Source organism: Taudactylus pleione, unplaced genomic scaffold (genome assembly GCF_031769625.1).
Source record: "Taudactylus pleione unplaced genomic scaffold, aTauple2 ptg000070l, whole genome shotgun sequence".
Lineage (NCBI taxonomy): Eukaryota > Metazoa > Chordata > Amphibia > Anura > Myobatrachidae > Taudactylus > Taudactylus pleione.
In genome coordinates this window covers 2,034,410-2,055,934 of record NW_028284472.1, presented here as the reverse complement: position 1 = coordinate 2,055,934, position 21,525 = coordinate 2,034,410, and the positions used below count along the sequence as shown (strand labels likewise).

The window sequence follows — 21,525 nt, the reverse complement described above, 5'->3', positions numbered from 1 at the left end:
GATGGAGAACTTTATGAGCATTCCACGGTTTGGAATGGGCATCTACTTGCATTCTCATCAGCCGTGAAAACCATAAAGTCCTTGCAGTCAAGCATGGTATAATGGTTATGCTTCCATCCTCTAAGATATCCCTAATAACACTGAAAAGTAGTAAATCTCTAGTGAAATGTAAAGCTGCAATAACTTGTGCATAAAAAAATAGCAGCTCATAGGGGATGTAGCTCAGTGGTAGAGCGCATGCTTCGCATGTATGAGGCCCCGGGTTCAATCCCCGGCATCTCCAAGTTTTACAAAATACAGCTTTTTACCATATGTAAACTCTCTAGTAGAGCCAAAGAAAACAAGCAAACCAATAAAAGTACTCTACAGCTATAGTCAAAGTTGAATACAAATCATAAACAATCAATCAAATATGATTATATTCATCATCTTCTTCATTATAGTTTTCAAAGTTAAGTACCTATTGAATGCCTATTGCCATTCTCCTACACTGAGGGAAAACATATGGTAAGTAGGAAATAGATTTTTTATTCTCAGTGGGAACTGAAGGCGACTACCTGAGCAAAGTTTAATAAAAGAGCGAGACAAATAATATAGCAAAACTAATTGTTTAAGATTGAAAGACAAGTTCAAACACTTTGTGAACAAAAAGAGGATGGACATGGGCTTGGAGGGCAAGCACTTAATGACATTTCAAAGCATGGAATGATGACAACATATGAACTCTACTTAGATTGTCTGGTGAAGCATTAGCTAGCAATGCCCAAGAGGCAGTCATAGCATGCATCCTTTGTGCCCTTCTACTAAGTTCTGACACTGATGACCAAACAGAATATAAGACAGCCCTCTAGTTAGCAAAACTTGATCAATATCCACACCATTCATTAGTAAAAGTAGGGGATTCTGATGATAAACCAGTCTCTGATGGAGAACTTTAAGAGCATTACAATGTTTGGAGTGGGCTTTTACTTGCATTCTCATCACCCATGAAAACCATAAATTCCTTGCAGTCAAGCATGGTATAATAGTCATGCTTCCATCCTCTAAGATATCCCTAATAACACTGAAAAGTAGTAAATCTCTAGTGAAATGTAAAGCTGCAATCACTTGTGCATAAAAAAATAGCAGCTCATAGGGGATGTAGCTCAGTGGTAGAGCGCATGCTTCGCATGTATGAGGCCCCGGTTTCAATCCCCGGCATCTCCAAGTTTTACGAAATACAGCTTTTTACCATATGTAAACTCTCTAGTAGAGCCAAAGAATACAAGCAAACCAATAAAAGTACTCTACAGCAATAGTCAAAGTTTGAATACAAATCATAAAAAATCAATCAAATATGATTATATTCATCATCTTCTTCATTCCATTTTTCAAAGTTAAGTTCCCATTGAATGCTTATTGCCATTCTCCTACACTGAGGGAAAACGTATGGTAAGTAGGAAATAGATTTTTTATTTTCAGTGGGAACTGAAGGCGACAACTCAAGCAAAGTTTAATAAAAGAGCGAGACAAATAATATAGCAAAACTAATTGATTAAGATTGAGAGACAAGTTCAAACACTTTGTAAAGAAAAAGAGGATGGACATGGGCTTGGAGGGCAAGCACTTAATGATATTTCAAAGCATGGAATGATGACAACATATCAACTCTACATAGATTGTCTGGTGAAGCATTAGCTAGCAGTGGCCAAGAGGCAGTCTTAGCTTGCATCCTTTGTGCCCTTCTGCTAAGTTCTGACACTGATGACCAAACAGAATGTAAGACAGCCCTCTAGTTAGCAAAACTTGATCAATATCCACACCATTCTGTAGTAAAAGTAGGAGATTCTGATGATGAACCAGTCTCTGATGGAGAACTTTAAGAGCATTCCAATGTCCGGAATGGGCATCTACTTGCATTCTCATCAGCCATGAAAACCATAAAGTCCTTGAAGTCAAGCATGGTATAATGGTTATCCTTCCATCATCTAAGATATCCCTAATAACACTGAAAAGTAGTAAATCTCTAGTGAATTGTAAAGCTGCAATCACTTATGCCTCAGAAAATAGCAGCTCATATGGGATGTAGCTCGGTGGTAGAGCGCATGCTTTGCTTGTATAAGCTCCTGAGTTCAATCCCCAGAATCTCTAAGTTTTGCAAAATACAGCTTTTTACCATATGTAAACTCTCTAGAAGAGCCAAAGATAACAAGCAAACCAATACAAGTACTCTACAGCAATAGTCAAAGTTGAATACAAATCATAAAAAATTAATCAAATATGATTATATTCATCATCTTCTTCATTCCATTTTTCAAAGTGAAGTTCCCATTGAATGCCTATTGCCATTCTCCTACACTGAGGGAAAACATATGGTAAGTAGGAAACAGATTTTTTATTCTCAGTGGGAACTGAAGGCGACTACCTGAGCAAAGTTTAATAAAAGAGCGAGACAAATAATATAGCAGAACTAAATGATTAAGATTGAGAGACAAGTTCAACCACTTTATGAACAAAAAGAGGATGGACATGGGCTTGGAGGGCAAGCACTTAATGAAATTTCAAAGCATGGAATGATGACAACATATCAACTCAACATAGATTGTCTGGTGAAGCTTTAGCTAGCAATGCCCAAGAGGCAGTCTTAGCATGCATCCTTTGTGCCCTTCTGCTAAGTTCTGACACTGATGACCAAACAGAATGTAAGACAGCCCTCTAGTTAGCAAAACTTGATCAATATCCACACCATTCATTAGTAAAAGAAGGGGATTCTGATGATAAACCAGTCTCTGATGGAGAACTTTATGAGCATTCCACGGTTTGGAATAGGCATCTACTTAGATTCTCATCAGCCGTGAAAACCATAAAGTCCTTGCAGTCAAGCATGGTATAATGGTTATGCTTCCATCCTCTAAGATATCCCTAATAACACTGAAAAGTAGTAAATCTCTAGTAAAATATAAAGCTGCAATCACTTGTGCATAAAAAAATAGCAGCTCATTGGGGATGTAGCTCAGTGGTAGAGCGCATGCTTCGCATGTATGAGTCCCCGGTTTCAATCCCGGGCATCTCCAAGTTTTACAAAATACAGCTTTTTACCATATGTAAACTCTCTAGTAGAGCCAAAGAAAACAAGCAAACCAATAAAAGTACTCTACAGCAATAGTCAAAGTTGAATACAAATCATAAAAAATCAATCAAATATGATTATATTCATCATCTTCTTCATTCCATTTTTCAAAGTTAAGTTCCCATTGAATGCTTATTGCCATTCTCCTACACTGAGGGAAAACTTATGGTAAGTAGGAAATAGATTTTTTATTTTCAGTGGGAACTGAAGGCGACAACTTAAGCAAAGTTTAATAAAAGAGCGAGACAAATAATATATCAAAACTAATTGAATAAGATTGAGAGACAAGTTCAAACACTTTGTGAACAAAAAGAGGATGGACATGGGCTTGGAGGGCAAGTATTTAATGATATTTCAAAGCATGGAATGATGACAACATATCAACTCTACATAGATTGTCTGGTGAAGCATTAGCTAGCAGTGGCCAAGAGGCAGTCTTAGCATGCATCTTTTGTGCCCTTCTGCTAAGTTCTGACACTGATGACCAAACAGAATGTAAGACAGCCCTCTAGTTAGCAAAACTTGATCAATATCCACACCATTCTGTAGTAAAAGTAGGGGATTCTGATGATGAACCAGTCTCTGATGGAGAACTTTAAGAGCATTCCAATGTCCGGAATGGGCATCTACTTGCATTCTCATCAGCCATGAAAACCATAAAGTCCTTGAAGTCAAGCATGGTATAATGGTCATGCTTCCATCCTCTAAGATATCCCTAATAACACTGAAAAGTAGTAAATCTCAAGTGAAATGTAAAGCTGCAATCACTTGTGCATAAAAAAATAGCAGCTCATAGGGGATGTAGCTCAGTGGTAGAGCGCATGCTTCGCATGTATGAGGCCCCGGTTTCAATCCCCGGCATCTCCAAGTTTTACGAAATACAGCTTTTTACCATATGTAAACTCTCTAGTAGAGCCAAAGAATACAAGCAAACCAATAAAAGTACTCTACAGCAATAGTCAAAGTTGAATACAAATCATAAAAAATCAATCAAATATGATTATATTCATCATCTTCTTCATTCCATTTTTCAAAGTTAAGTTCCCATTGAATGCTTATTGCCATTCTCCTACACTGAGGGAAAACTTATGGTAAGTAGGAAATAGATTTTTTATTTTCAGTGGGAACTGAAGGCGACAACTCAAGCAAAGTTTAATAAAAGAGCGAGACAAATAATATAGCAAAACTAATTGATTAAGATTGAGAGACAAGTTCAAACACTTTGTGAAGAAAAAGAGGATGGACATGGGCTTGGAGGGCAAGCACTTAATGATATTTCAAAGCATGGAATGATGACAACATATCAACTCTACATAGATTGTCTGGTTAAGCATTAGCTAGCAGTGGCCAAGAGGCAGTCTTAGCATGCATCCTTTGTGCCCTTCTGCTAAGTTCTGACACTGATGACCAAACAGAATGTAAGACAGCCCTCTAGTTAGCAAAACTTGATCAATATCCACACCATTCTGTAGTAAAAGTAGGGGATTCTGATGATGAACCAGTCTCTGATGGAGAACTTTAAGAGCATTCCAATGTCCGGAATGGGCATCTACTTGCATTCTCATCAGCCATGAAAACCATAAAGTCCTTGAAGTCAAGCATGGTATAATGGTTATCCTTCCATCATCTAAGATATCCCTAATAACACTGAAAAGTAGTAAATCTCTAGTGAATTGTAAAGCTGCAATCACTTATGCCTCAGAAAATAGCAGCTCATATGGGATGTAGCTCGGTGGTAGAGCGCATGCTTCGCTTGTATAAGCTCCTGAGTTCAATCCCCAGAATCTCTAAGTTTTGCAAAATACAGCTTTTTACCATATGTAAACTCTCTAGAAGAGCCAAAGATAACAAGCAAACCAATACAAGTACTCTACAGCAATAGTCAAAGTTGAATGCAAATCATAAAAAATTAATCAAATATGATTATATTCATCATCTTCTTCATTCCATTTTTCAAAGTGAAGTTCCCATTGAATGCCTATTGCCATTCTCCTACACTGAGGGAAAACATAAGGTAAGTAGGAAACAGATTTTTTATTCTCAGTGGGAACTGAAGGCGACTACCTGAGCAAAGTTTAATAAAAGAGCGAGACAAATAATATAGCAGAACTAAATGATTAAGATTGAGAGACAAGTTCAACCACTTTATGAACAAAAAGAGGATGGACATGGGCTTGGAGGGCAAGCACTTAATGAAATTTCAAAGCATGGAATGATGACAACATATCAACTCAACATAGATTGTCTGGTGAAGCATTAGCTAGCAATGCCCAAGAGGCAGTCTTAGCATGCATCCTTTGTGCCCTTCTGCTAAGTTCTGACACTGATGACCAAACAGAATGTAAGACAGCCCTCTAGTTAGCAAAACTTGATCAATATCCACACCATTCATTAGTAAAAGAAGGGGATTCTGATGATAAACCAGTCTCTGATGGAGAACTTTATGAGCATTCCACGGTTTGGAATGGGCATCTACTTGCATTCTCATCAGCCGTGAAAACCATAAAGTCCTTGCAGTCAAGCATGGTATAATGGTTATGCTTCCATCCTCTAAGATATCCCTAATAACACTGAAAAGTAGTAAATCTCTAGTGAAATGTAAAGCTGCAATAACTTGTGCATAAAAAAATAGCAGCTCATAGGGGATGTAGCTCAGTGGTAGAGCGCATGCTTCGCAAGTATGATGCCCCGGGTTCAATCCCCGGCATCTCCAAGTTTTACAAAATACAGCTTTTTACCATATGTAAACTCTCTAGTAGAGCCAAAGAAAACAAGCAAACCAATAAAAGTACTCTACAGCTATAGTCAAAGTTGAATACAAATCATAAACAATCAATCAAATATGATTATATTCATCATCTTCTTCATTATAGTTTTCAAAGTTAAGTACCTATTGAATGCCTATTGCCATTCTCCTACACTGAGGGAAAACATATGGTAAGTAGGAAATAGATTTTTTATTCTCAGTGGGAACTGAAGGCGACTACCTGAGCAAAGTTTAATAAAAGAGCGAGACAAATAATATAGCAAAACTAATTGTTTAAGATTGAAAGACAAGTTCAAACACTTTGTGTAGAAAAAGAGGATGGACATGGGCTTGGAGGGCAAGCACTTAATGATATTTCAAAGCATGGAATGATGACAACATATCAACTCTACATAGATTGTCTGGTGAAGCATTAGCTAGCAGTGGCCAAGAGGCAGTCTTAGCTTGCATCCTTTGTGCCCTTCTGCTAAGTTCTGACACTGATGACCAAACAGAATGTAAGACAGCCCTCTAGTTAGCAAAACTTGATCAATATCCACACCATTCATTAGTAAAAGTAGGGGATTCTGATGATAAACCAGTCTCTGATGGAGAACTTTAAGAGCATTACAATGTTTGGAGTGGGCTTTTACTTGCATTCTCATCACCCATGAAAACCATAAATTCCTTGCAGTCAAGCATGGTATAATGGTCATGCTTCCATCCTCTAAGATATCCCTAATAACACTGAAAAGTAGTAAATCTCTAGTGAAATGTAAAGCTGCAATCACTTATGCCTCAGAAAATAGCAGCTCATATGGGATGTAGCTCGGTGGTAGAGCGCATGCTTTGCTTGTATAAGCTCCTGAGTTCAATCCCCAGAATCTCTAAGTTTTGCAAAATACAGCTTTTTACCATATGTAAACTCTCTAGAAGAGCCAAAGATAACAAGCAAACCAATACAAGTACTCTACAGCAATAGTCAAAGTTGAATACAAATCATAAAAAATTAATCAAATATGATTATATTCATCATCTTCTTCATTCCATTTTTCAAAGTGAAGTTCCCATTGAATGCCTATTGCCATTCTCCTACACTGAGGGAAAACATATGGTAAGTAGGAAACAGATTTTTTTTTCTCAGTGGGAACTGAAGGCGACTACCTGAGCAAAGTTTAATAAAAGAGCGAGACAAATAATATAGCAGAACTAAATGATTAAGATTGAGAGACAAGTTCAACCACTTTATGAACAAAAAGAGGATGGACATGGGCTTGGAGGGCAAGCACTTAATGAAATTTCAAAGCATGGAATGATGACAACATATCAACTCAACATAGATTGTCTGGTGAAGCTTTAGCTAGCAATGCCCAAGAGGCAGTCTTAACATGCATCCTTTGTGCCCTTCTGCTAAGTTCTGACACTGATGACCAAACAGAATGTAAGACAGCCCTCTAGTTAGCAAAACTTGATCAATATCCACACCATTCATTAGTAAAAGAAGGGGATTCTGATGATAAACCAGTCTCTGATGGAGAACTTTATGAGCATTCCACGGTTTGGAATAGGCATCTACTTAGATTCTCATCAGCCGTGAAAACCATAAAGTCCTTGCAGTCAAGCATGGTATAATGGTTATGCTTCCATCCTCTAAGATATCCCTAATAACACTGAAAAGTAGTAAATCTCTAGTAAAATATAAAGCTGCAATCACTTGTGCATAAAAAAATAGCAGCTCATTGGGGATGTAGCTCAGTGGTAGAGCGCATGCTTCGCATGTATGAGTCCCCGGTTTCAATCCCGGGCATCTCCAAGTTTTACAAAATACAGCTTTTTACCATATGTAAACTCTCTAGTAGAGCCAAAGAAAACAAGCAAACCAATAAAAGTACTCTACAGCAATAGTCAAAGTTGAATACAAATCATAAAAAATCAATCAAATATGATTATATTCATCATCTTCTTCATTCCATTTTTCAAAGTTAAGTTCCCATTGAATGCTTATTGCCATTCTCCTACACTGAGGGAAAACTTATGGTAAGTAGGAAATAGATTTTTTATTTTCAGTGGGAACTGAAGGCGACAACTTAAGCAAAGTTTAATAAAAGAGCGAGACAAATAATATATCAAAACTAATTGAATAAGATTGAGAGACAAGTTCAAACACTTTGTGAACAAAAAGAGGATGGACATGGGCTTGGAGGGCAAGTATTTAATGATATTTCAAAGCATGGAATGATGACAACATATCAACTCTACATAGATTGTCTGGTGAAGCATTAGCTAGCAGTGGCCAAGAGGCAGTCTCAGCATGCATCTTTTGTGCCCTTCTGCTAAGTTCTGACACTGATGACCAAACAGAATGTAAGACAGCCCTCTAGTTAGCAAAACTTGATCAATATCCACACCATTCTGTAGTAAAAGTAGGGGATTCTGATGATGAACCAGTCTCTGATGGAGAACTTTAAGAGCATTCCAATGTCCGGAATGGGCATCTACTTGCATTCTCATCAGCCATGAAAACCATAAAGTCCTTGAAGTCAAGCATGGTATAATGGTCATGCTTCCATCCTCTAAGATATCCCTAATAACACTGAAAAGTAGTAAATCTCAAGTGAAATGTAAAGCTGCAATCACTTGTGCATAAAAAAATAGCAGCTCATAGGGGATGTAGCTCAGTGGTAGAGCGCATGCTTCGCATGTATGAGGCCCCGGTTTCAATCCCCGGCATCTCCAAGTTTTACGAAATACAGCTTTTTACCATATGTAAACTCTCTAGTAGAGCCAAAGAATACAAGCAAACCAATAAAAGTACTCTACAGCAATAGTCAAAGTTGAATACAAATCATAAAAAATCAATCAAATATGATTATATTCATCATCTTCTTCATTCCATTTTTCAAAGTTAAGTTCCCATTGAATGCTTATTGCCATTCTCCTACACTGAGGGAAAACTTATGGTAAGTAGGAAATAGATTTTTTATTTTCAGTGGGAACTGAAGGCGACAACTCAAGCAAAGTTTAATAAAAGAGCGAGACAAATAATATAGCAAAACTAATTGATTAAGATTGAGAGACAAGTTCAAACACTTTGTGAAGAAAAAGAGGATGGACATGGGCTTGGAGGGCAAGCACTTAATGATATTTCAAAGCATGGAATGATGACAACATATCAACTCTACATAGATTGTCTGGTTAAGCATTAGCTAGCAGTGGCCAAGAGGCAGTCTTAGCATGCATCCTTTGTGCCCTTCTGCTAAGTTCTGACACTGATGACCAAACAGAATGTAAGACAGCCCTCTAGTTAGCAAAACTTGATCAATATCCACACCATTCTGTAGTAAAAGTAGGGGATTCTGATGATGAACCAGTCTCTGATGGAGAACTTTAAGAGCATTCCAATGTCCGGAATGGGCATCTACTTGCATTCTCATCAGCCATGAAAACCATAAAGTCCTTGAAGTCAAGCATGGTATAATGGTTATCCTTCCATCATCTAAGATATCCCTAATAACACTGAAAAGTAGTAAATCTCTAGTGAATTGTAAAGCTGCAATCACTTATGCCTCAGAAAATAGCAGCTCATATGGGATGTAGCTCGGTGGTAGAGCGCATGCTTCGCTTGTATAAGCTCCTGAGTTCAATCCCCAGAATCTCTAAGTTTTGCAAAATACAGCTTTTTACCATATGTAAACTCTCTAGAAGAGCCAAAGATAACAAGCAAACCAATACAAGTACTCTACAGCAATAGTCAAAGTTGAATGCAAATCATAAAAAATTAATCAAATATGATTATATTCATCATCTTCTTCATTCCATTTTTCAAAGTGAAGTTCCCATTGAATGCCTATTGCCATTCTCCTACACTGAGGGAAAACATAAGGTAAGTAGGAAACAGATTTTTTATTCTCAGTGGGAACTGAAGGCGACTACCTGAGCAAAGTTTAATAAAAGAGCGAGACAAATAATATAGCAGAACTAAATGATTAAGATTGAGAGACAAGTTCAACCACTTTATGAACAAAAAGAGGATGGACATGGGCTTGGAGGGCAAGCACTTAATGAAATTTCAAAGCATGGAATGATGACAACATATCAACTCAACATAGATTGTCTGGTGAAGCATTAGCTAGCAATGCCCAAGAGGCAGTCTTAGCATGCATCCTTTGTGCCCTTCTGCTAAGTTCTGACACTGATGACCAAACAGAATGTAAGACAGCCCTCTAGTTAGCAAAACTTGATCAATATCCACACCATTCATTAGTAAAAGAAGGGGATTCTGATGATAAACCAGTCTCTGATGGAGAACTTTATGAGCATTCCACGGTTTGGAATGGGCATCTACTTGCATTCTCATCAGCCGTGAAAACCATAAAGTCCTTGCAGTCAAGCATGGTATAATGGTTATGCTTCCATCCTCTAAGATATCCCTAATAACACTGAAAAGTAGTAATTCTCTAGTGAAATGTAAAGCTGCAATAACTTGTGCATAAAAAAATAGCAGCTCTTAGGGGATGTAGCTCAGTGGTAGAGCGCATGCTTCGCATGTATGAGGCCCCGGGTTCAATCCCCGGCATCTCCAAGTTTTACAAAATACAGCTTTTTACCATATTTAAACTCTCTAGTAGAGCCAAAGAAAACAAGCAAACCAATAAAAGTACTCTACAGCTATAGTCAAAGTTGAATACAAATCATAAACAATCAATCAAATATGATTATATTCATCATCTTCTTCATTATAGTTTTCAAAGTTAAGTACCTATTGAATGCCTATTGCCATTCTCCTACACTGAGGGAAAACATATGGTAAGTAGGAAATAGATTTTTTATTCTCAGTGGGAACTGAAGGCGACTACCTGAGCAAAGTTTAATAAAAGAGCGAGACAAATAATATAGCAAAACTAATTGTTTAAGATTGAAAGACAAGTTCAAACACTTTGTGAAGAAAAAGAGGATGGACATGGGCTTGGAGGGCAAGCACTTAATGACATTTCAAAGCATGGAATGATGACAACATATGAACTCTACTTAGATTGTCTTGTGAAGCATTAGCTAGCAATGCCCAAGAGGCAGTCATAGCATGCATCCTTTGTGCCCTTCTACTAAGTTCTGACACTGATGAACAAACAGAATATAAGACAGCCCTCTAGTTAGCAAAACTTGATCAATATCCACACCATTCATTAGTAAAAGTAGGGGATTCTGATGATAAACCAGTCTCTGATGGAGAACTTTAAGAGCATTACAATGTTTGGAGTGGGCTTTTACTTGCATTCTCATCACCCATGAAAACCATAAATTCCTTGCAGTCAAGCATGGTATAATGGTCATGCTTCCATCCTCAAAGATATCCCTAATAACACTGAAAAGTAGTAAATCTCTAGTGAAATGTAAAGCTGCAATCACTTGTGCATAAAAAAATAGCAGCTCATAGGGGATGTAGCTCAGTGGTAGAGCACATGCTTCGCATGTATGAGGCCCCGGTTTCAATCCCCGGCATCTCCAAGTTTTATGAAATACAGCTTTTTACCATATGTAAACTCTCTAGTAGAGCCAAAGAATACAAGCAAACCAATAAAAGTACTCTACAGCAATAGTCAAAGTTGAATACAAATCATAAAAAATCAATCAAATATGATTATATTCATCATCTTCTTCATTCCATTTTTCAAAGTTAAGTTCCCATTGAATGCTTATTGCCATTCTCCTACACTGAGGGAAAACTTATGGTAAGTAGGAAATAGATTTTTTATTTTCAGTGGGAACTGAAGGCGACAACTCAAGCAAAGTTTAATAAAAGAGCGAGACAAATAATATAGCAAAACTAATTGATTAAGATTGAGAGACAAGTTCAAACACTTTGTGAAGAAAAAGAGGATGGACATGGGCTTGGAGGGCAAGCACTTAATGATATTTCAAAGCATGGAATGATGACAACATATCAACTCTACATAGATTGTCTGGTGAAGCATTAGCTAGCAGTGGCCAAGAGGCAGTCTTAGCTTGCATCCTTTGTGCCCTTCTGCTAAGTTCTGACACTGATGACCAAACAGAATGTAAGACAGCCCTCTAGTTAGCAAAACTTGATCAATATCCACACCATTCTGTAGTAAAAGTAGGAGATTCTGATGATGAACCAGTCTCTGATGGAGAACTTTAAGAGCATTCCAATGTCCGGAATGGGCATCTACTTGCATTCTCATCAGCCATGAAAACCATAAAGTCCTTGAAGTCAAGCATGGTATAATGGTTATCCTTCCATCATCTAAGATATCCCTAATAACACTGAAAAGTAGTAAATCTCTAGTGAATTGTAAAGCTGCAATCACTTATGCCTCAGAAAATAGCAGCTCATATTGGATGTAGCTCGGTGGTAGAGCGCATGCTTTGCTTGTATAAGCTCCTGAGTTCAATCCCCAGAATCTCTAAGTTTTGCAAAATACAGCTTTTTACCATATGTAAACTCTCTAGAAGAGCCAAAGATAACAAGCAAACCAATACAAGTACTCTACAGCAATAGTCAAAGTTGAATACAAATCATAAAAAATTAATCAAATATGATTATATTCATCATCTTCTTCATTCCATTTTTCAAAGTGAAGTTCCCATTGAATGCCTATTGCCATTCTCCTACACTGAGGGAAAACATATGGTAAGTAGGAAACAGATTTTTTATTCTCAGTGGGAACTGAAGGCGACTACCTGAGCAAAGTTTAATAAAAGAGCGAGACAAATAATATAGCAGAACTAAATGATTAAGATTGAGAGACAAGTTCAACCACTTTATGAACAAAAAGAGGATGGACATGGGCTTGGAGGGCAAGCACTTAATGAAATTTCAAAGCATGGAATGATGACAACATATCAACTCAACATAGATTGTCTGGTGAAGCTTTAGCTAGCAATGCCCAAGAGGCAGTCTTAGCATGCATCCTTTGTGCCCTTCTGCTAAGTTCTGACACTGATGACCAAACAGAATGTAAGACAGCCCTCTAGTTAGCAAAACTTGATCAATATCCACACCATTCATTAGTAAAAGAAGGGGATTCTGATGATAAACCAGTCTCTGATGGAGAACTTTATGAGCATTCCACGGTTTGGAATGGTCATCTCCAAGTATTACAAAATACAGCTTTTTACCATATGTAAACTCTCTAGTAGAGCCAAAGAAAACAAGCAAACCAATAAAAGTACTCTACAGCTATAGTCAAAGTTGAATACAAATCATAAACAATCAATGAAATATGATTATATTCATCATCTTCTTCATTATAGTTTTCAAAGTTAAGTACCTATTGAATGCCTATTGCCATTCTCCTACACTGAGGGAAAACATATGGTAAGTAGGAAATAGATTTTTTATTCTCAGTGGGAACTGAAGGCGACTACCTGAGCAAAGTTTAATAAAAGAGCGAGACAAATAATATAGCAAAACTAATTGTTTAAGATTGAAAGACAAGTTCAAACACTTTGTGAACAAAAAGAGGATGGACATGGGCTTGGAGGGCAAGCACTTAATGACATTTCAAAGCATGGAATGATGACAACATATGAACTCTACTTAGATTGTCTGGTGAAGCATTAGCTAGCAATGCCCAAGAGGCAGTCATAGCATGCATCCTTTGTGCCCTTCTACTAAGTTCTGACACTGATGACCAAACAGAATATAAGACAGCCCTCTAGTTAGCAAAACTTGATCAATATCCACACCATTCATTAGTAAAAGTAGGGGATTCTGATGATAAACCAGTCTCTGATGGAGAACTTTAAGAGCATTACAATGTTTGGAATGGGCTTTTACTTGCATTCTCATCACCCATGAAAACCATAAAGTCCTTGCAGTCAAGCATGGTATAATGGTCATGCTTCCATCCTCTAAGATATCCCTAATAACACTGAAAAGTAGTAAATCTCTAGTGAAATGTAAAGCTGCAATCACTTGTGCATAAAAAAATAGCAGCTCATAGGGGATGTAGCTCAGTGGTAGAGCGCATGCTTCGCATGTATAAGGCCCCGGTTTCAATCCCCGGCATCTCCAAGTTTTACGAAATACAGCTTTTTACCATATGTAAACTCTCTAGTAGAGCCAAAGAATACAAGCAAACCAATAAAAGTACTCTACAGCAATAGTCAAAGTTGAATACAAATCATAAAAAATCAATCAAATATGATTATATTCATCATCTTCTTCATTCCATTTTTCAAAGTTAAGTTCCCATTGAATGCTTATTGCCATTCTCCTACACTGAGGGAAAACTTATGGTAAGTAGGAAATAGATTTTTTATTTTCAGTGGGAACTGAAGGCGACAACTCAAGCAAAGTTTAATAAAAGAGCGAGACAAATAATATAGCAAAACTAATTGATTAAGATTGAGAGACAAGTTCAAACACTTTGTGAAGAAAAAGAGGATGGACATGGGCTTGGAGGGCAAGCACTTAATGATATTTCAAAGCATGGAATGATGACAACATATCAACTCTACATAGATTGTCTGGTGAAGCATTAGCTAGCAGTGGCCAAGAGGCAGTCTTAGCTTGCATCCTTTGTGCCCTTCTGCTAAGTTCTGACACTGATGACCAAACAGAATGTAAGACAGCCCTCTAGTTAGCAAAACTTGATCAATATCCACACCATTCTGTAGTAAAAGTAGGAGATTCTGATGATGAACCAGTCTCTGATGGAGAACTTTAAGAGCATTCCAATGTCCGGAATGGGCATCTACTTGCATTCTCATCAGCCATGAAAACCATAAAGTCCTTGAAGTCAAGCATGGTATAATGGTTATCCTTCCATCATCTAAGATATCCCTAATAACACTGAAAAGTAGTAAATCTCTAGTGAATTGTAAAGCTGCAATCACTTATGCCTCAGAAAATAGCAGCTCATATGGGATGTAGCTCGGTGGTAGAGCGCATGCTTCGCTTGTATAAGCTCCTGAGTTCAATCCCCAGAATCTCTAAGTTTTGCAAAATACAGCTTTTTACCATATGTAAACTCTCTAGAAGAGCCAAAGATAACAAGCAAACCAATACAAGTACTCTACAGCAATAGTCAAAGTTGAATACAAATCATAAAAAATTAATCAAATATGATTATATTCATCATCTTCTTCATTCCATTTTTCAAAGTGAAGTTCCCATTGAATGCCTATTGCCATTCTCCTACACTGAGGGAAAACATATGGTAAGTAGGAAACAGATTTTTTATTCTCAGTGGGAACTGAAGGCGACTACCTGAGCAAAGTTTAATAAAAGAGCGAGACAAATAATATAGCAGAACTAAATGATTAAGATTGAGAGACAAGTTCAACCACTTTATGAACAAAAAGAGGATGGACATGGGCTTGGAGGGCAAGCACTTAATGAAATTTCAAAGCATGGAATGATGACAACATATCAACTCAACATAGATTGTCTGGTGAAGCATTAGCTAGCAATGCCCAAGAGGCAGTCTTAGCATGCATCCTTTGTGCCCTTCTGCTAAGTTCTGACACTGATGACCAAACAGAATGTAAGACAGCCCTCTAGTTAGCAAAACTTGATCAATATCCACACCATTCATTAGTAAAAGGACGGGATTCTGATGATGAACCAGTCTCTGATGGAGAACTTTATGAGCATTCCACGGTTTGGAATGGGCATCTACTTGCATTCTCATCAGCCATGAAAACCATAAAGTCCTTGCAGTCAAGCATGGTATAATGGTTATGCTTCCATCCTCTAAGATATCCCTAATAACACTGAAAAGTAGTAAATCTCTAGTAAAATATAAAGCTGCAATCACTTGTGCATAAAAAAATAGCAGCTCATAGGGGATGTAGCTCAGTGGTAGAGCGCATGCTTCGCATGTATGAGGCCCCGGTTTCAATCCCCGGCATCTCCAAATTTTACAAAATACAGCTTTTTACCATATGTAAACTCTCTAGTAGAGCCAAAGAAAACAAGCAAACCAATAAAAGTACTCTAGAGCAATAGTCAAAGTTGAATACAAATCATAAAAAATCAATCAAATATGATTATATTCATCATCTTCTTCATTCCATTTTTCAAAGTTAAGTTCCCATTGAATGCTTATTGCCATTCTCCTACACTGAGGGAAAACTTATGGTAAGTAGGAAATAGATTTTTTATTTTCAGTGGGAACTGAAGGCGACAACTCAAGCAAAGTTTAATAAAAGAGCGAGACAAATAATATAGCAAAACTAATTGATTAAGATTGAGAGACAAGTTCAAACACTTTGTGAACAAAAAGAGGATGGACATGGGCTTGGAGGGCAAGCACTTAATGAAATTTCAAAGCATGGAATGATGACAACATATCAACTCTACATAGATTGTCTGGTGAAGCATTAGCTAGCAATGCCCAAGAGGCAGTCTTAGCATGCATCCTTTGTGCCCTTCTGCTAAGTTCTGACACTGATGACCTAACAGAATGTAAGACAGCCCTCTAGTTAGCAAAACTTGATCAATATCCACACCATTCATTAGTAAAAGTAGGGGATTCTGATGATAAACCAGTCTCTGATGGAGAACTTTATGAGCATTCCAGTGTTTGGAATGGGCATCTACTTGCATTCTCATCAGCCATGAAAACCATAAAGTCCTTGCAGTCAAGCATGGTATAATGGTTATGCTTCCATCCTCTAAGATATCCCTAATAACACTGAAAAGTAGTAAATCTCTAGTAAAATATAAAGCTGCAATCACTTGTGCATAAAAAAATAGCAGCTCATAGGGGATGTAGCTCAGTGGTAGAGCGCATGCTTCGCATGTATGAGGCCCCGGTTTCAATCCCCGGCATCTCCAAGTTTTACAAAATACAGCTTTTTACCATATGTAAACTCTCTAGTAGAGCCAAAGAAAACAAGCAAACCAATAAAAGTACTCTAGAGCAATAGTCAAAGTTGAATACAAATCATAAAAAATCAATCAAATATGATTATATTTATCATCTTCTTCATTCCATTTTTCAAAGTTAAGTTCCCATTGAATGCTTATTGCCATTCTCCTACACTGAGGGAAAACTTATGGTAAGTAGGAAATAGATTTTTTATTTTCAGTGGGAACTGAAGGCGACAACACAAGCAAAGTTTAATAAAAGAGCGAGACAAATAATATAGCAAAACTAATTGATTAAGATTGAGAGACAAGTTCAAACACTTTGTGAACAAAAAGAGGATGGACATGGGCTTGGAGGGCAAGCACTTAATGAAATTTCAAAGCATGGAATGATGACAACATATCAACTCTACATAGATTGTCTGGTGAAGCATTAGCTAGCAATGCCCAAGAGGCAGTCTTAGCATGCATCCTTTGTGCCCTTCTGCTAAGTTCTGACACTGATGACCAAACAGAATGTAAGACAGCCCTCTAGTTAGCAAAGCTTGATCAATATTGACACCATTCATTAGTAAAAGTAGGGGATTCTGATGATGAACCCGTCTCTGATGGAGAACTTTAAGAGCATTCCAATGTTCGGAATGGGCATCTACTTGCATTCCCATCAGCCATGATAACCATAAAGTCCTTGCAGTCAAGCATGGTATAATGGTTATGCTTCCATCCTCTAAGATATCCCTAATAACACTGAAAAGTAGTAAATCTCTAGTGAAATGTAAAGCTGCAGTCACTTGTGCATAAAAAAATAGCAGCTCATATGGGATATAGCTCAGTGGTAGAGCGCATGCTTCGCATGTATGAGGCCCCGGATTCAATCCCCGGCATCTCCAAGTTTTACAAAATACAGCTTTTTACCATATGTAAACTCTCTTGTAGAGCCAAAGAAAACAAGCAAACCAATAAAAGTTCTCTACAGCAATAGTCAAAGTTGAATACAAATCATAAAAAATCAATCAAATATGATTATATTCATCATCTTCTTCATTCCATTTTTCAAAGTTAAGTTCCCATTGAATGCTTATTGCCTTTCTCCTACACTGAGGGTAAACTTATGGTAAGTAGGAAATAGATTTTTTATTTTCAGTGGGAACTGAAGGCGACAACTCAAGCAAAGTTTAATAAAAGAGCGAGACAAATAATATAGCAGAACTAAATGATTAAGATTGAGAGACAAGTTCAACCACTTTATGAACAAAAAGAGGATGGACATGGGCTTGGAGGGCAAGCACTTAATGTAATTTCAAAGCATGGAATGATGACAACATATCAACTCTACATAGATTGTCTGGTGAAGCATTAGCTAGCAATGCCCAAGAGGCAGTCTTAGCATGCATCCTTTGTGCCCTTCTGCTAAGTTCTGACACTGATGACCTAACAGAATGTAAGACAGCCCTCTAGTTAGCAAAGCTTGATCAATATCGACACCATTCATTAGTAAAAGTAGGGGATTCTGATGATGAACCCGTCTCTGATGGAGAACTTTAAGAGCATTCCAATGTTCGGAATGGGCATCTACTTGCATTCCCATCAGCCATGATAACCATAAAGTCCTTGCAGTCATGCATGGTATAATGGTTATGCTTCCATCCTCTAAGATATCCCTAATAACACTGAAAAGTAGTAAATCTCTAGTGAAATGTAAAGCTGCAGTCACTTGTGCATAAAAAAATAGCAGCTCATATGGGATATAGCTCAGTGGTAGAGCGCATGCTTCGCATGTATGAGGCCCCGGATTCAATCCCCGGCATCTCCAAGTTTTACAAAATACAGCTTTTTACCATATGTAAACTCTCTAGTAGAGCCAAAGAAAACAAGCAAACCAATAAAAGTACTCTAGAGCAATAGTCAAAGTTGAATACAAATCATAAAAAATCAGTCAAATATGATTATATTTATCATCTTCTTCATTCCATTTTTCAAAGTTAAGTTCACATTGAATGCCTATTGCCATTCTCCTACACTGAGGGAAAACATATGGTAAGTAGGAAATAGATTTTTTATTTTCAGTGGGAACTGAAGGCGACTACCCGAGCAAAGTTTAATAAAAGAGCGAGACAAATAATATAGCAGAACTAAATGATTAAGATTGAGAGACAAGTTCAACCACTTTATGAACAAAAAGAGGATGGAAGTGGGCTTGGAGGGCAAGCACTTAATGAAATTTCAAAGCATGGAATGATGACAACATATCAACTCTACATAGATTGTCTGGTGAAGCATTAGCTAGCAATGCCCAAGAGGCAGTCTTAGCATGCATCCTTTGTGCCCTTCTGCTAAGTTCTGACACTGATGACCAAACAGAATGTAAGACAGCCCTCTAGTTAGCAAAACTTGATCAATATCCACACCATTCATTAGTAAAAGTTGGGGATTCTGATGATAAACCAGTCTCTGATGGAGAACTTTAAGAGCATTCCAGTGTTTGGAATGGGCATCTACTTGCATTCTCATCAGCCATGAAAACCATAAAGTCCTTGCAGTCAAGCATGGTATAATGGTTATGCTTCCATCCTCTAAGATATCCCTAATAACACTGAAAAGTAGTAAATCTCTAGTAAAATATAAAGCTGCAATCACTTGTGCTTAAAGTAATAGCAGCTCATAGGGGATGTAGCTCAGTGGTAGAGCGCATGCTTCACATGTATGAGGCCCTGGTTTCAATCCCCGGCATCTCCGAGTTTTACAAAATACAGCTTTTTACCATATGTAAACTCTCTTGTAGAGCCAAAGAAAACAAGCAAACCAATAAAAGTTCTCTACAGCAATAGTCAAAGTTGAATACAAATCATAAAAAATCAATCAAATATGATTATATTCATCATCTTCTTCATTCCATTTTTCAAAGTTAAGTTCCCATTGAATGCTTATTGCCATTCTCCTACACTGAGGGTAAACTTATGGTAAGTAGGAAATAGATTTTTTATTTTCAGTGGGAACTGAAGGCGACAACTCAAGCAAAGTTTAATAAAAGAGCGAGACAAATAATATTGCAAAACTAATTGATTAAGATTGAGAGACAAGTTCAAACACTTTGTGAACAAAAAGAGGATGGACATGGGCTTGGAGGGCAAGCACTTAATGAAATTTCAAAGCATGGAATGATGACAACATATCAACTCTACATAGATTGTCTGGTGAAGCATTAGCTAGCAATGCCCAAGAGGCAGTCTTAGCATGCATCCTTTGTGCCCTTCTGCTAAGTTCTGACACTGATGACCAAACAGAATGTAAGACAGCCCTCTAGTTAGCAAAACTTGATCAATATCCACACCATTCATTAGTAAAATTAGGGGATTCTGATGATAAACCAGACTCTGATGGAGAACTTTAAGAGCATTCAAGTGTTTGGAATGGGCATCTACTTGCATTCTCATCAGCCATGAAAACCATAAAGTCCTTGCAGTCAAGCATGGTATAATGGTTATGCTTCCATCCTCTAAGATATCCCTAATAAGACTGAAAAGTAGTAAATCTCTAGTAAAATATAAAGCTGCAATCACTTGTGCTTAAAAAAATAGCAGCTCATAGGGGATGTAGCTCAGTGGTAGAGCGCATGCTTCGCATGTATGTGGCCCCGGTTTCAATCCCAGGCATCTCCAAGTTTTACAAAATACAGCTTTTTACCATATGTAAACTCTCTAGTAGAGCCAAGTAAAACAAGCAAACCAATAAAAGTACTCTACAGCAATAGTCAAAGTTGAATACAAATCATAAAAAATCAATCAAATATGATTATATTCATCATCTTCTTCATTCCATTTTTCAAAGTTAAGTTCCCATTGAATGCCTATTGCCATTCTCCTACACTGAGGGAAAACTTATGGTAAGTAGGAAATAGATTTTTTATTTTCAGTGGGAACTGAAGGCGACTACCCGAGCAAAGTTTAATAAAAGAGCGAGACAAATAATATAGCAAAACTAATTGATTAAGATTGAGAGACAAGTTCAAACACTTTGTGAACAAAAAGAGGATGGACATGGGCTTGGAGGGCAAGCACTTAATGACATTTCAAAGCATGGAATGATGACAACATATCAACTCTACATAGATTGTCTGGTGAAGCATTAGCCAGCAATGCCCAAGAGGCAGTCTTAGCATGCATCCTTTGTGCCCTTCTGCTAAGTTCTGACACTGATGACCTAACAGAATGTAAGACAGCCCTCTAGTTAGCAAAACTTGATCAATATCCACACCATTCATTAGTAAAAGTTGGGGATTCTGATGATAAACCAGTCTCTGATGGAGAACTTTAAGAGCATTCCAGTGTTTGGAATGGGCATCTACTTGCATTCTCATCAGCCATGAAAACCATAAAGTCCTTGCAGTCAAGCATGGTATAATGGTTATTCTTCCATCCTCTAAGATATCCCTAATAACACTGAAAAGTAGTAAATCTCTAGTAAAATATAAAGCTGCAATCACTTGTGCTTAAAAAAATAGCAGCTCATAGGGGATGTAGCTCAGTGGTAGAGCGCATGCTTCGCATGTATGAGGCCCTGGTTTCAATCCCCGGCATCTCCAAATTTTACAAAATACAGCTTTTTACCATATGTAAACTCTCTTGTAGAGCCAAAGAAATCAAGCAAACCAATAAAAGTTCTCTACAGCAATAGTCAAAGTTGAATACAAATCATAAAAAATCAATCAAATATGATTATATTCATCATCCTCTTCATTCCATTTTTCAAAGTTAAGTTCCATTGAATGCTTATTGCCATTCTCCTACACTGAGGGTAAACTTATGGTAAGTAGGAAATAGATTTTTTATT

General features: G+C 37.4%; 15 non-coding genes across 15 annotated transcripts; all 15 read left to right on the top strand.

Moving 5' to 3' along the window:
- Window positions 1-211: 211 nt before the first annotated feature.
- On the top strand, window positions 212-283 carry TRNAA-CGC (transfer RNA alanine (anticodon CGC)). Its single transcript has one exon. It is a non-coding gene; the product is annotated as a tRNA-Ala (tRNA).
- Window positions 284-1,134: 851 nt separating this feature from the next.
- On the top strand, window positions 1,135-1,206 carry TRNAA-CGC (transfer RNA alanine (anticodon CGC)). Its single transcript has one exon. It is a non-coding gene; the product is annotated as a tRNA-Ala (tRNA).
- Window positions 1,207-2,981: 1,775 nt separating this feature from the next.
- TRNAA-CGC (transfer RNA alanine (anticodon CGC)) lies at window positions 2,982-3,053 on the top strand. Its single transcript has one exon. It is a non-coding gene; the product is annotated as a tRNA-Ala (tRNA).
- An 851-nt stretch (window positions 3,054-3,904) lies between these two features.
- TRNAA-CGC (transfer RNA alanine (anticodon CGC)) lies at window positions 3,905-3,976 on the top strand. Its single transcript has one exon. It is a non-coding gene; the product is annotated as a tRNA-Ala (tRNA).
- Window positions 3,977-5,750: 1,774 nt separating this feature from the next.
- TRNAA-CGC (transfer RNA alanine (anticodon CGC)) lies at window positions 5,751-5,822 on the top strand. The gene has a single exon. It is a non-coding gene; the product is annotated as a tRNA-Ala (tRNA).
- Window positions 5,823-7,596: 1,774 nt separating this feature from the next.
- On the top strand, window positions 7,597-7,668 carry TRNAA-CGC (transfer RNA alanine (anticodon CGC)). Its single transcript has one exon. It is a non-coding gene; the product is annotated as a tRNA-Ala (tRNA).
- An 851-nt stretch (window positions 7,669-8,519) lies between these two features.
- TRNAA-CGC (transfer RNA alanine (anticodon CGC)) lies at window positions 8,520-8,591 on the top strand. The gene has a single exon. It is a non-coding gene; the product is annotated as a tRNA-Ala (tRNA).
- Window positions 8,592-10,365: 1,774 nt separating this feature from the next.
- On the top strand, window positions 10,366-10,437 carry TRNAA-CGC (transfer RNA alanine (anticodon CGC)). Its single transcript has one exon. It is a non-coding gene; the product is annotated as a tRNA-Ala (tRNA).
- Window positions 10,438-11,288: 851 nt separating this feature from the next.
- On the top strand, window positions 11,289-11,360 carry TRNAA-CGC (transfer RNA alanine (anticodon CGC)). The gene has a single exon. It is a non-coding gene; the product is annotated as a tRNA-Ala (tRNA).
- Window positions 11,361-13,821: 2,461 nt separating this feature from the next.
- Window positions 13,822-13,893, top strand: TRNAA-CGC (transfer RNA alanine (anticodon CGC)). Its single transcript has one exon. It is a non-coding gene; the product is annotated as a tRNA-Ala (tRNA).
- A 1,774-nt stretch (window positions 13,894-15,667) lies between these two features.
- TRNAA-CGC (transfer RNA alanine (anticodon CGC)) lies at window positions 15,668-15,739 on the top strand. Its single transcript has one exon. It is a non-coding gene; the product is annotated as a tRNA-Ala (tRNA).
- An 851-nt stretch (window positions 15,740-16,590) lies between these two features.
- On the top strand, window positions 16,591-16,662 carry TRNAA-CGC (transfer RNA alanine (anticodon CGC)). The gene has a single exon. It is a non-coding gene; the product is annotated as a tRNA-Ala (tRNA).
- Window positions 16,663-19,359: 2,697 nt separating this feature from the next.
- On the top strand, window positions 19,360-19,431 carry TRNAV-CAC (transfer RNA valine (anticodon CAC)). Its single transcript has one exon. It is a non-coding gene; the product is annotated as a tRNA-Val (tRNA).
- Window positions 19,432-20,282: 851 nt separating this feature from the next.
- On the top strand, window positions 20,283-20,354 carry TRNAA-CGC (transfer RNA alanine (anticodon CGC)). The gene has a single exon. It is a non-coding gene; the product is annotated as a tRNA-Ala (tRNA).
- Window positions 20,355-21,205: 851 nt separating this feature from the next.
- On the top strand, window positions 21,206-21,277 carry TRNAA-CGC (transfer RNA alanine (anticodon CGC)). The gene has a single exon. It is a non-coding gene; the product is annotated as a tRNA-Ala (tRNA).
- Window positions 21,278-21,525: the final 248 nt, after the last annotated feature.